This window comes from Euprymna scolopes, chromosome 46 (genome assembly GCF_053919585.1).
Source record: "Euprymna scolopes isolate OS-2025 chromosome 46, ASM5391958v1, whole genome shotgun sequence".
Lineage (NCBI taxonomy): Eukaryota > Metazoa > Mollusca > Cephalopoda > Sepiida > Sepiolidae > Euprymna > Euprymna scolopes.
Window position 1 is genome coordinate 47,867,591 of NC_136527.1, and position 12,117 is coordinate 47,879,707.

At 25.8% G+C, this 12,117-nt stretch overlaps 1 long non-coding RNA gene across 1 annotated transcript in view; it reads right to left on the reverse strand.

The window, feature by feature from the left end:
* LOC145270517 (uncharacterized) overlaps positions 1-12,117 on the reverse strand; it is a 171,845-nt gene that overhangs the window by 87,306 nt on the left and 72,422 nt on the right. The gene's annotated exons all lie outside the window — the stretch shown is intronic.

Consider the following 12,117-nt stretch of genomic DNA (forward strand, 5'->3'; position numbering starts at 1 on the left):
GATCTTGGGTGTTCTTCCTTTATCTCCGTGACATTCAAGTTTCTGCTGCCATTTTGTGTTGTGTTACCTTCCTAAAAATGGTGACCCGATGAATACAAACTTTTTGAAAACATAAAAGAACTCGTAGAACAAGCCTTCTTTGAAACATTAAAAAATAAATGAAGACCACACAAAAGATAGTAAGAAAAACTTCTCAGCCTCACACACATAAAATATTTAATATCTTTCGCAAAAGATACGGAACTCTTCCCTCTTTTTTACCAACAAAACAGAAAAAAGCAACAGATGACTATTTAAAAAGCCATTGAGTTACTCACGAGGTGAAAAAAAACTCGGAAAGCTGGAGCCGTAGTCGAACAGGCGCCGACTCCAGAGAAACTCCTTATCTTCAAGCCGCTACCATTGTCATTCAAACAAACCAAAACTGTGGTCTTATCACTAAGTTTATTATTGTTGATTTTATAGATGTCTGTGCTTCTGATCTCAAACGATGTGTGTTGTGGATCAGAGTGATATCTTGCAGTGGGGATATTTCCTGATCTGGTCTTGGCTCTTGATTTTGATAACTTTCATATATTTTTTTCTGAAAATATAAGCGTAATAAGCTCCTGTATATTGTGGATACTTGTTTAAGACACATAGACTGAAGACTTCTTCGGTACATTATCGTAATCAATGTGGTTTTGCTTTTGGAAAGTTGTCAGCAACCTATGAATGCATCAGATAGTTTCTAGAGACCTTACACTAGTCATGTTCTTTTCATCGATCTTGCAAATAGTTAAGCCTCGATCTTCAAAAATGGTTGCCACGAAATTGCTGGCAGTTGCCTCATCCATGACAGATGGATGGCAACCAAATCTAGGTGCTGCAGTTACAGATTTCATGACACATTGGAATTCACAATGGCAACGTTTTACAAGAATCATATGATGTGACATTTCTTTTGATTTCATCAAGAGATTCCTGTTGTGAGCGTGATTTCAAATATGACAACTGATTACTACATGACACTTGACAGGCTCCATTTCATACTTAACTAATTTCAAACACTTGGAAATCAGAAACAACAATTAGTTCAGAGTTGAAATTTGCCACATGAGAATAGAAGTCATCGCATATGCAACATTTCTACTAGATCAGACAAACGGTAGTAGGTCAGGGTAATTATTATTGAACGTCAATCATATTTTAAAAAAATTTCACAATAAATATATATATGAAAACGACAGTGATAAAAGGCTAACACATGAATTTGATATTTAAACATGAAAACTATAGTCGTTTTATTGAAATATATTCAATTTAAAAATAAAAGTAAAAAACTGTTAAGACATGACCTCAGCTCTTTTGGATGGTTTTAAAGATTTACATAAGAATAAAATCTTTGCTTTTACAAGAAAATTATGAACATAATCAAAGTATCATATTCGTTTCTCACTTGAATGAAAGTTTCTTTACACAAGTTTGGTTTACGAGGAATTGTGTGTAAATATTTCTTAAGATTTTTTATTAAACCAGTTAGTATCTTTCATACAGTTCTCTCCTTTGTTTCAATTTTGATCAGTCGAAGTTCTCAGAAATAAATGGGCTCCCTTACATGAAGGTCGCATTTAACTCTATATATATATATATATGTTATAGTGGAAGTAATTTAACTCTCTATATATATGTTATAGAGGAAGTAATTTAACTCTATATATATGTTATAGAGGAAGTAATTTAACTCTATATATATGTTATAGAGGAAGTAAGTCATGGAGAAGAAATTTAAAAGTACGAGATGTACATTTTTGACGTGGGTGTTCGCTCCAGTTTCTATAATAACAACAAAATGAAGAAAAAAAACTACGAACTGACTAACTACTCTGATGAAGCTATTTTTAGCGAAATATTGAACTTACAACGCCAACAAAAGGACAAAAATGATTTTATCATTTTCTTGACACCTAAAGTTTTCTAAACATTCAAATTTCTATTCAAAACAAGTGTCTTCAAATAGTGTGCAACTATTTTCTTATTAGGACTTTCTTCCCCTATAACAACAAAATGAAGAAATATTTATTTATTTTGCACTTTGTTAACTCGGTATATTGGTCAGATATTTTTAAAATTATTTTTCATTAGCCTGGTTGATCCTATGGCAGGTATGATTGGCCAGATATTTAAACAAAATTCCTTTTTATTAGAATCCAATTTCTTTTTATGTCGTACATAAGTCATTGGTATTTTGTTATTTTCTCCCTCTCTGCCCTGTTAAGGCCAGCATCATTAGGAATGATTACTTCAACTAGGCTTGCCATATTCTCCTTTTTGTCACATATCACAATGTCAGGCTTAATAGCCACGTTTTCTAGGTATGTAGCTGTAGGAATTTCATAGTCATAGTGAAAAGTGTATGACTTATTTCCAACTGTTTCTCGTACATGTCCTTAGGATTTGCTACTGCATTGAATATTCAGGTTTTTATAGTTTTTCTAGTGAAGATATTTTTCTCCCGTATATGCATTCATGTGAATCAACAAAGTTGACTTCTGTGCAAAAGTAGAACCTCATACTTCACAATAATGTGGTTTGTCTCCCATATGTGTTTTCATATGACGCAACAAATGCGACTTCTGTGCAAAAGAAGAACCACATACTTCACATGAATGTGGTTTGTTTCCCGTATGTGTTTTCATATGATTCAACAAAGTAAACTTCCGTGCAAAAGAAGAACCACATACTTCACAAGAATGTGGTTTCTCTCCCGTATGTGTTTTAATATGTCTCAACAATGTTGACTTTAGTGCAAAAGAAGAACCACATACTTCACATGAATGTGGTTTGTCTCCCGTATGTGTTATCATATGATGCAACAAACGTGACTTCCATGCAAAAGAAGAACCACATACTTCACAAAAATGTGGTTTCTTTCCTGTATGTGTTTTCATATGACTAAACAAACTTGACTTCCATACAAAAGAAGAACCACATATTTCACAAGTATGTGGTTTGTCTCCCGTATGTGTTTTCATATGATTCACCAAACTACACTTATATACAAAAGAAGAACCACATACTTGGCAAGAATGTGGTTTTTCTGCTGTGTGTGTTTTCATATGACACAACAAACTTGATTTGTGTGCAAAACAAGAACCACATACTTCACAAGAATGTGGTTTCTCTCCCGTATGTGTTTTCATATGACTCAACAAATTTGACTTCTGTGTAAAAGAAGATCCACATACTTCACAAGAATATGGTTTCTCTCCTGTATGTGTTTTCATATGAGTATACAAATTTGATTTCCATGCAAAAGAAGAACCACATACTTCACAAGAATTTGGTTTCTCTCCTGTATGTGTTTTTATATGATTCACCAAAGTTGACTTCTGTGCAAAAGACGAACCACATGCTTCACAAATATGTGGTTTCTCTCCTGTATGTGTTTTCATATGACGCAACAAATGTGACTTTTGTGCAAAAGAATATCCACACACTTCACAAGAATGTGGTTTATCTCCTGTATGTGTTTTCATATGATTATACAAAGTTGACTTCAATGCAAAAGAAGAACCACATACTTCACAAGAATGTGGTTTGGCTCTCATGTGTGCTTGCATTTGATTCCACAAAAAGTATATGGAATGAAGTGTATGAGTATAGGAACGCTAATAAATTACAACTTTAGAAAATTCATATGAAAGGAACTTATAAATGTTTTAAACCTTTTAAAATCACCAACGCAGACGGTGCTTCTTATCCATTAATGAATTTCTTTTCATTTTTCAAATTCTGGAAATATAAAACAAATTTGAAAAAATTGATTTCATGTTGTACAATTAAATTCATTATGTTGATTTTTATTAAAATCTCGAAAACATTTATTATTATTCAAATGAAAAAAATGAGTATAGTTTTATTCAATACTGGTTTATTAATAAAATTCATGTGTTATTTTGGAACTGGGGAACTTTTCTCTTGAACTCAGAAATCTGTACTTATTCTGAACGGAACCCTTTACTTGGTACATGAAATTTGTTCTTTTATTGTTAGCGATGACTTAAAAAAAAAAAAAGGTAAAAAGTCCTTAGTAATTTAAAATTCTATTTTAAATCTCACTGAGGATTGAAACTTCAACGTTCAGGGTGTCATAAGAGGACATATTTTCCTCTTATGATATGAAGAAATTATGATTTATTTCACAAAAGATAATATTAATTATCCAAATAATAACATATAATAAAAATGAAATATAATAAAAATAATTATTGATATAAATAATAATTATAACAACATAAACATACTTTAAATGTTATATAAAAATAATAAAATAATTAAAAAGAAATACCGATAAAATAATATAAAAAGTATTATAAATTTGAATGTGAAAAGTTTTTAGAGTCTCTTGAGATTTTCAAAAGGATGAAACAGAAAAGTATTCTTTTTTTTCTAGAACTTTTCTAGTGACAATTATAAATAGCAGATGGTTGCTATTTATAGTCAGTTATAATGCCGCGCTGGGACACGTTCATTAGGCAACCAGACTTTACGACTCCAACAGAAGAAAACTGGATAGCATGATACAGAGAAAAAATCTCTTCCATCAATAACTGGTAAATATAGATTTTTCTGAATTATAATTGACCAAAAATTATTCATATCTAAAAACATTTACTATAAAACCAATTGATTCTGAATTATATTTGACCAAAAAGTATTTGTATCTAAAAGATAAAAACAAACATTTATTATAAAAACAATTACTTCAATCAAAAGGAAAACAATTTCTTCCATTAATAACTGGTAAATATAGATTTTTCTGAATTATATTTGACCAAAAATAATTTGTATCTAAAAGATAAAAACAAACATTACTATAAAAACAATTACTTCAATCAAAAGTGAAACAATCTCTTCCATCAATAACTGGTAAATATAGATTTTTCTGAATTATATTTGACCAAAATGTATTCATATCTAAAAGATAAAAACAAACATTACTATAAAAAACAATTACTTCAATCAAAAGGAAAACAATTTCTTCCATTAATAACTGGTAAATATAGATTTTTCTGAATTATATTTGACCAAAAATTATTTGTATCTAAAAGATAAAAACAAACATTGCTATAAAAACAATTACTTCAATCAAAAGGAAAACAATTTCTTCCATCAATAACTGGTAAATATAGATTTTTCTGAATTATATTTGACCAAAAATTATTTGTATCTAAAAGATAAAAACAAACATTACTATAAAAACAATTACTTCAATCAAAAGGAAAACAATTTCTTCCATCAATAACTGGTAAATATAGATTTTTTCTGAATTATATTTGACCAAAAAGTATTCATATCTAAAAGATAAAAACAAACATTACTATAAAAACAATTACTTCAATCAAAAGGAAAACAATTTCTTCCATTAATAACTGGTAAATATAGATTTTTCTGAATTATATTTGACCAAAAATTATTTGTATCTAAAAGATAAAAACAAACATTACTATAAAAACAATTACTTCAATCAAAAGGAAAACAATTTCTTCCATTAATAACTGGTAAATATAGATTTTTCTGAATTATATTTGACCAAAAAGTATTTGTATCTAAAAGATAAAAACAAATATTACTATAAAAACAATTACTTCAATCAAAAGGAAAACAATTTCTTCCATTAATAACTGGCAAATATAGATTTTTCTGAATTATATTTGACCAAAAATTATTTGTATCTAAAAGATAAAAACAAACATTACTATAAAAACAATTACTTCAATCAAAAGGAAAACAATTTCTTCCATCAATAACTGGTCAATATAGATTTTTCTGAATTATATTTGACCAAAAAGTATTTATATCTAAAAGATGAAAACAAACATTACTATAAAAACAATTACTTCAATCAAAAGGAAAACAATTTCTTCCATTAATAACTGGTAAATATAGATTTTTCTGAATTATATTTGACCAAAAATTATTTGTATCTAAAAGATAAAAACAAACATTACTATAAAAACAATTACTTCAATCAAAAAGAAAACAATTTCTTCCATCAATAACTGGTAAATATAGATTTTTCTGAATTATATTTGACCAAAAAGTATTTGTATCTAAAAGATAAAAACAAACATTTATTATAAAAACAATTACTTCAATCAAAAGGAAAACAATTTCTTCCATTAATAACTGGTAAATATAGATTTTTCTGAATTATATTTGACCAAAAATAATTTGTATCTAAAAGATAAAAACAAACATTACTATAAAAACAATTACTTCAATCAAAAGTGAAACAATCTCTTCCATCAATAACTGGTAAATATAGATTTTTCTGAATTATATTTGACCAAAAAGTATTCATATCTAAAAGATAAAAACAAACATTACTATAAAAAACAATTACTTCAATCAAAAGGAAAACAATTTCTTCCATTAATAACTGGTAAATATAGATTTTTCTGAATTATATTTGACCAAAAATTATTTGTATCTAAAAGATAAAAACAAACATTGCTATAAAAACAATTACTTCAATCAAAAGGAAAACAATTTCTTCCATCAATAACTGGTAAATATAGATTTTTCTGAATTATATTTGACCAAAAATTATTTGTATCTAAAAGATAAAAACAAACATTACTATAAAAACAATTACTTCAATCAAAAGGAAAACAATTTCTTCCATCAATAACTGGTAAATATAGATTTTTTCTGAATTATATTTGACCAAAAAGTATTCATATCTAAAAGATAAAAACAAACATTACTATAAAAACAATTACTTCAATCAAAAGGAAAACAATTTCTTCCATTAATAACTGGTAAATATAGATTTTTCTGAATTATATTTGACCAAAAATTATTTGTATCTAAAAGATAAAAACAAACATTACTATAAAAACAATTACTTCAATCAAAAGGAAAACAATTTCTTCCATTAATAACTGGTAAATATAGATTTTTCTGAATTATATTTGACCAAAAAGTATTTGTATCTAAAAGATAAAAACAAATATTACTATAAAAACAATTACTTCAATCAAAAGGAAAACAATTTCTTCCATTAATAACTGGCAAATATAGATTTTTCTGAATTATATTTGACCAAAAATTATTTGTATCTAAAAGATAAAAACAAACATTACTATAAAAACAATTACTTCAATCAAAAGGAAAACAATTTCTTCCATCAATAACTGGTCAATATAGATTTTTCTGAATTATATTTGACCAAAAAGTATTTATATCTAAAAGATGAAAACAAACATTACTATAAAAACAATTACTTCAATCAAAAGGAAAACAATTTCTTCCATTAATAACTGGTAAATATAGATTTTTCTGAATTATATTTGACCAAAAATTATTTGTATCTAAAAGATAAAAACAAACATTACTATAAAAACAATTACTTCAATCAAAAAGAAAACAATTTCTTCCATCAATAACTGGTAAATATAGATTTTTCTGAATTATATTTGACCAAAGATTATTTGTATCTAAAAGATGAAAACAAACATTACTATAAAAACAATTACTTCAATCAAAAGGAAAACAATTTCTTCCATTAATAACTGGTAAATATAGATTTTTCTGAATTATATTTGACCAAAAATTATTTTTATCTAAAAGATAAAAACAAACATTACTATAAAAACAATTACTTCAATCAAAAAGAAAACAATTTCTTCCATCAATAACTGGTAAATATAGATTTTTCTGAATTATATTTGACCAAAGATTATTTGTATCTAAAAGATAAAAACAAACATTACTATAAAAACAATTACTTCAATCAAAAGTGAAACAATCCCTTCCATCAATAACTGGTAAATATAGATTTTTCTGAATTATATTTGACCAAAAAGTATTTATATCTAAAAGATAAAAACAAACATTACTATAAAAACAATTACTTCAATCAAAAGGAAAAAAAATCTTCCATTAATAACTGGTAAATATAGATTTTTTCTGAATTATATTTGACCAAAAAGTATTTGTATCTAAAAGATAAAAACAAACATTTACTATAAAAACAATTACTTCAATCAAAAGGAAAACAATTTCTTCCATCAATAATTGGTAAATATAGATTTTTCTGAATTATATTTGACCAAAAAGTATTCATATCTAAAAGATAAAAACAAATATTACTATAAAAACAATTACTTCAATCAAAAGGAAAACAATTTCTTCCATTAATAACTGGTAAATATAGATTTTTCTGAATTATATTTGACCAAAAAGTATTTGTATCTAAAAGATAAAAACAAACATTACTATAAAAACAATTACTTCAATCAAAAGGAAAACAATTTCTTCCATCAATAACTGGTAAATATAGATTTTTCTGAATTATATTTGACCAAAAATTATTTGTATCTAAAAGATAAAAACAAACATTACTATAAAAACAATTACTTCAATCAAAAGGAAAACAATTTCTTCCATCAATAACTGGTAAATATAGATTTTTTCTGAATTATATTTGACCAAAAAGTATTCATATCTAAAAGATAAAAACAAACATTACTATAAAAACAATTACTTCAATCAAAAGGAAAACAATTTCTTCCATCAATAACTGGTAAATATAGATTTTTTCTGAATTATATTTGACCAAAAAGTATTTATATCTAAAAGATAAAAACAAACATTACTATAAAAACAATTACTTCAATCAAAAGGAAAACAATTTCTTCCATCAATAACTGGTAAATATAGATTTTTCTGAATTATATTTGACCAAAAAGTATTTGTATCTAAAAGATAAAAACAAACATTACTATAAAAACAATTACTTCAATCAAAAGGAAAACAATTTCTTCCATTAATAACTGGTAAATATAGATTTTTTCTGAATTATATTTGACCAAAAGTATTTGTATCTAAAAGATAAAAACAAACATTACTATAAAAACAATTACTTCAATCAAAAGGAAAACAATTTCTTCCATCAATAACTGGTAAATATAGATTTTTTCTGAATTATATTTGACCAAAAAGTATTTGTATCTAAAAAAATAAAAACAAACATTACTATAAAAACAATTACTTCAATCAAAAGGGAAATAACTAGAAAACAGATTTAGTGTAAAAAGCTTATTAGAAATTCATTCTCCTTTCTATTTTGATTTTGTTTTCTTTTCTTTATAAGAAAATTTCTTTTTCCAAATTATTTTTTTTCAATGTTTTTATTTTTTAAATATTTAAAAAAAATCTTTTTATTTTTAATTAATTTTTTAAAAAATTTTATTTCGAATTAATTTTTAAAAATCTTTTTATTTTGAATTAATTTTTTTAAAGGTTTTATTTTTAATTAATTTTTAAATTTTTTTGTTTTGAATTAATTTTCAAAAATCTTTTTTATTTCTAATTAATTTTTTTAATCTTTTTATTTTTAATTATTTTTTATTTTTTAATTTTAATTAATTTTTTAAAAATCTTTTATTTTGAATTAATTTTTTTTGTTTTTATTTTTAATTAATTTTTTTAATCTTTTTATTTTTAATTTTTTTTTTATTTTTTAATTTGAATTAATATATTTAAGACGTTCAAAAAAAATCCGTAACATAGGGGATATAACTTACAACTGAATAATGGGTCCTAGCAAACAATCCTACTATGAATATTAGGAACTATTCATATGGATATATATAGAAACTTTTTACTACTTCTTGCTATATATATTATTTATTATTTATAATTTATGGTTCCTATATCGTGTTAAATACTATACTAGTAGATATATACATATTTGAAAAGTATATTTATTTGTGTATATATATTTGAAAAGTGTGCATATACTTTTGAAAAGTATTTTTATTTGTGTGTATATATATATATATATTTGAAAAGTTTGCATATACATGTGAAAAGTATTTATTTGTGTATATATATATTTGAAAAGTTTGCATATACATGTGAAAAGTATTTATTTGTGTATATATATTTGAAAAGTTTGCATATACATGTGAAAAGTATTTATTTGTGTATATATATTTGAAAAGTTTGCATATACATTTGAAAAATATTTGTGTATATATATTTGAAAACTATGTATATCTGGATTTTTATAGCATTACAATCTGATTTTTTTTCTTTTCAGATAATTGTTATTTTATCAAAGTGCATGAATAGAATTATGTAAAAGATGTTTAAAACCGTTTGAATCATGCAAATACCATCAGTAGTTCAAAAGTTATGTGAATGTTAAGTGCCAAAATTTAGGCTTTTCCGTGGACATTTTTATTTAGAAAAAGTAGGCTAAATTACTGACCTCAAAATTTCAAGAAATTTGGTAATTTCACCACCATATATTTATTTTTCAATCTATTCTCTTGACACTTGGCAGTCTTATATAAAATTGTGTGTTATTTCTGATTATGCATTCAAATCTGATGCATCTCGTAACCATAAGCCATAAATTATGAATTCAGATGTACAAATTTCAATTTTTTAATAAAAATAAAATATAATAAAAATAATCATTAATATAAATAATAATTATAACAACATAAAAATACTTAAAATGTTATATAAAAAAATAAAATAATTAAAAAGAAATACCGATAAAATAATATAAAAAGTATTATAAATTTGAATGTAAAAAGTTTTTAGAGTCTCTTGAGATTTTAAAAAGGATGGAACAGAAAAGTATTCTTTTTTTTTCTAGAACTTCTCTAGCGACAATTATAAATAGCAGATGATTGCTATTTATAGTCAGTTATAATGCAGCGCTGGGACACGTTCATTAGGCAACCAGACCTTACGACTCCAACAGAAGAAAACTGGATAACATGTTACAGAGAAAAAATCTATTTCATCAATAACTGGTAAATATCTATTTATGAACAAAACTAGTATTTTAATATAGCTTTATTGAGAATAGGCATTTTCCTGTCTCCTCTACAAATAACTCAAAGAAAATTTTTCATATAGATTTTGGATTTCTGTAAAAGTCCAATTTTCAATTTTGTAAATCCTCTCTATCTGGCAAAAAATATACCCCTATTTTCTGAAATGCAGCGATAAATCGTACTCTACATGAATCCTCGAATGTAACTTCCACAATACCAGGATACCAGGAATCCTAATAAGCACCAACTATATATTCACCAGTTGATGGTAATTTTTGTCATTTCTATTCTGTTGTTTACCTGAAAATTCAATTATGTAAACAAAGAAATAAAACGGTATTTTTTTACCTTGTTTCCAACTGAACATTTAAAATGATTACTTCTATAGGTTTAGGGTATGCTCAAAACGAATATCGCATTTAAAATTTCCGCAAATAAGTAGTTTTCCGGTTATTAAGCCATGTCATTTCTTATGTTATCACTGGTGGCCGTCTTGGTACATGCAATAGCAACCTGAGAAACTATGCAAAAATGCACATATCAAGATGGCCACCATCAACAATATAAGAAATGACATTGCTTAAAATCCGGAAAGCTACTTATTTGCAGAAATTTTAAATGTGATGTTTGTTTTCAGCATACCCGAAAACTTTTAAAGGTAGTCATTTTAAAGAAAAATGTTCAGGTGAAAATATATAAAATGTTCAGGTAAAAATATATAAAATGCATCACAATGAAATTCTTTATCGAACTGCCTAATTATTATTATTATTATTTAGATATCCTCAGTTTGTTTTACAGATACGGGGAAATAGTTTTGACAATGAGTTAACAATAAATTAAAGTTTCACGATATCTTATTTATTTAATTGTAAGGTGAAAGTACAGAATAGTTAAAAACACCCTTCGTTACCCATGTTAAGAATGGGTTTCTAAATAATAACCTTATTATTTCAGCATGGTAGAGCACAAGTAACTTTTATTTGTTATATATTTGTATAGTAAGTAGGTGTAGTATGAGGTTTTAGGAGAAGTACAGTATCTGGGGTTCAAATGAAGTGACAGGCGTATATAGCCAGACCTGGACAAAGTCAAATCAATAAAATCTCGACTTCAACTACTGTGAGGAAATATGTGAGGTTCTACTGTTATTTTGCCTTTGCAAGCCTAAAACTGAAGCTCACAGATATGGTTATACTGGCTTATCCCGATCCTGAGAAGGACTTCCGAATGTACAAGGACGCTCCAATCATGCGAGTCTGATGTAAAATGG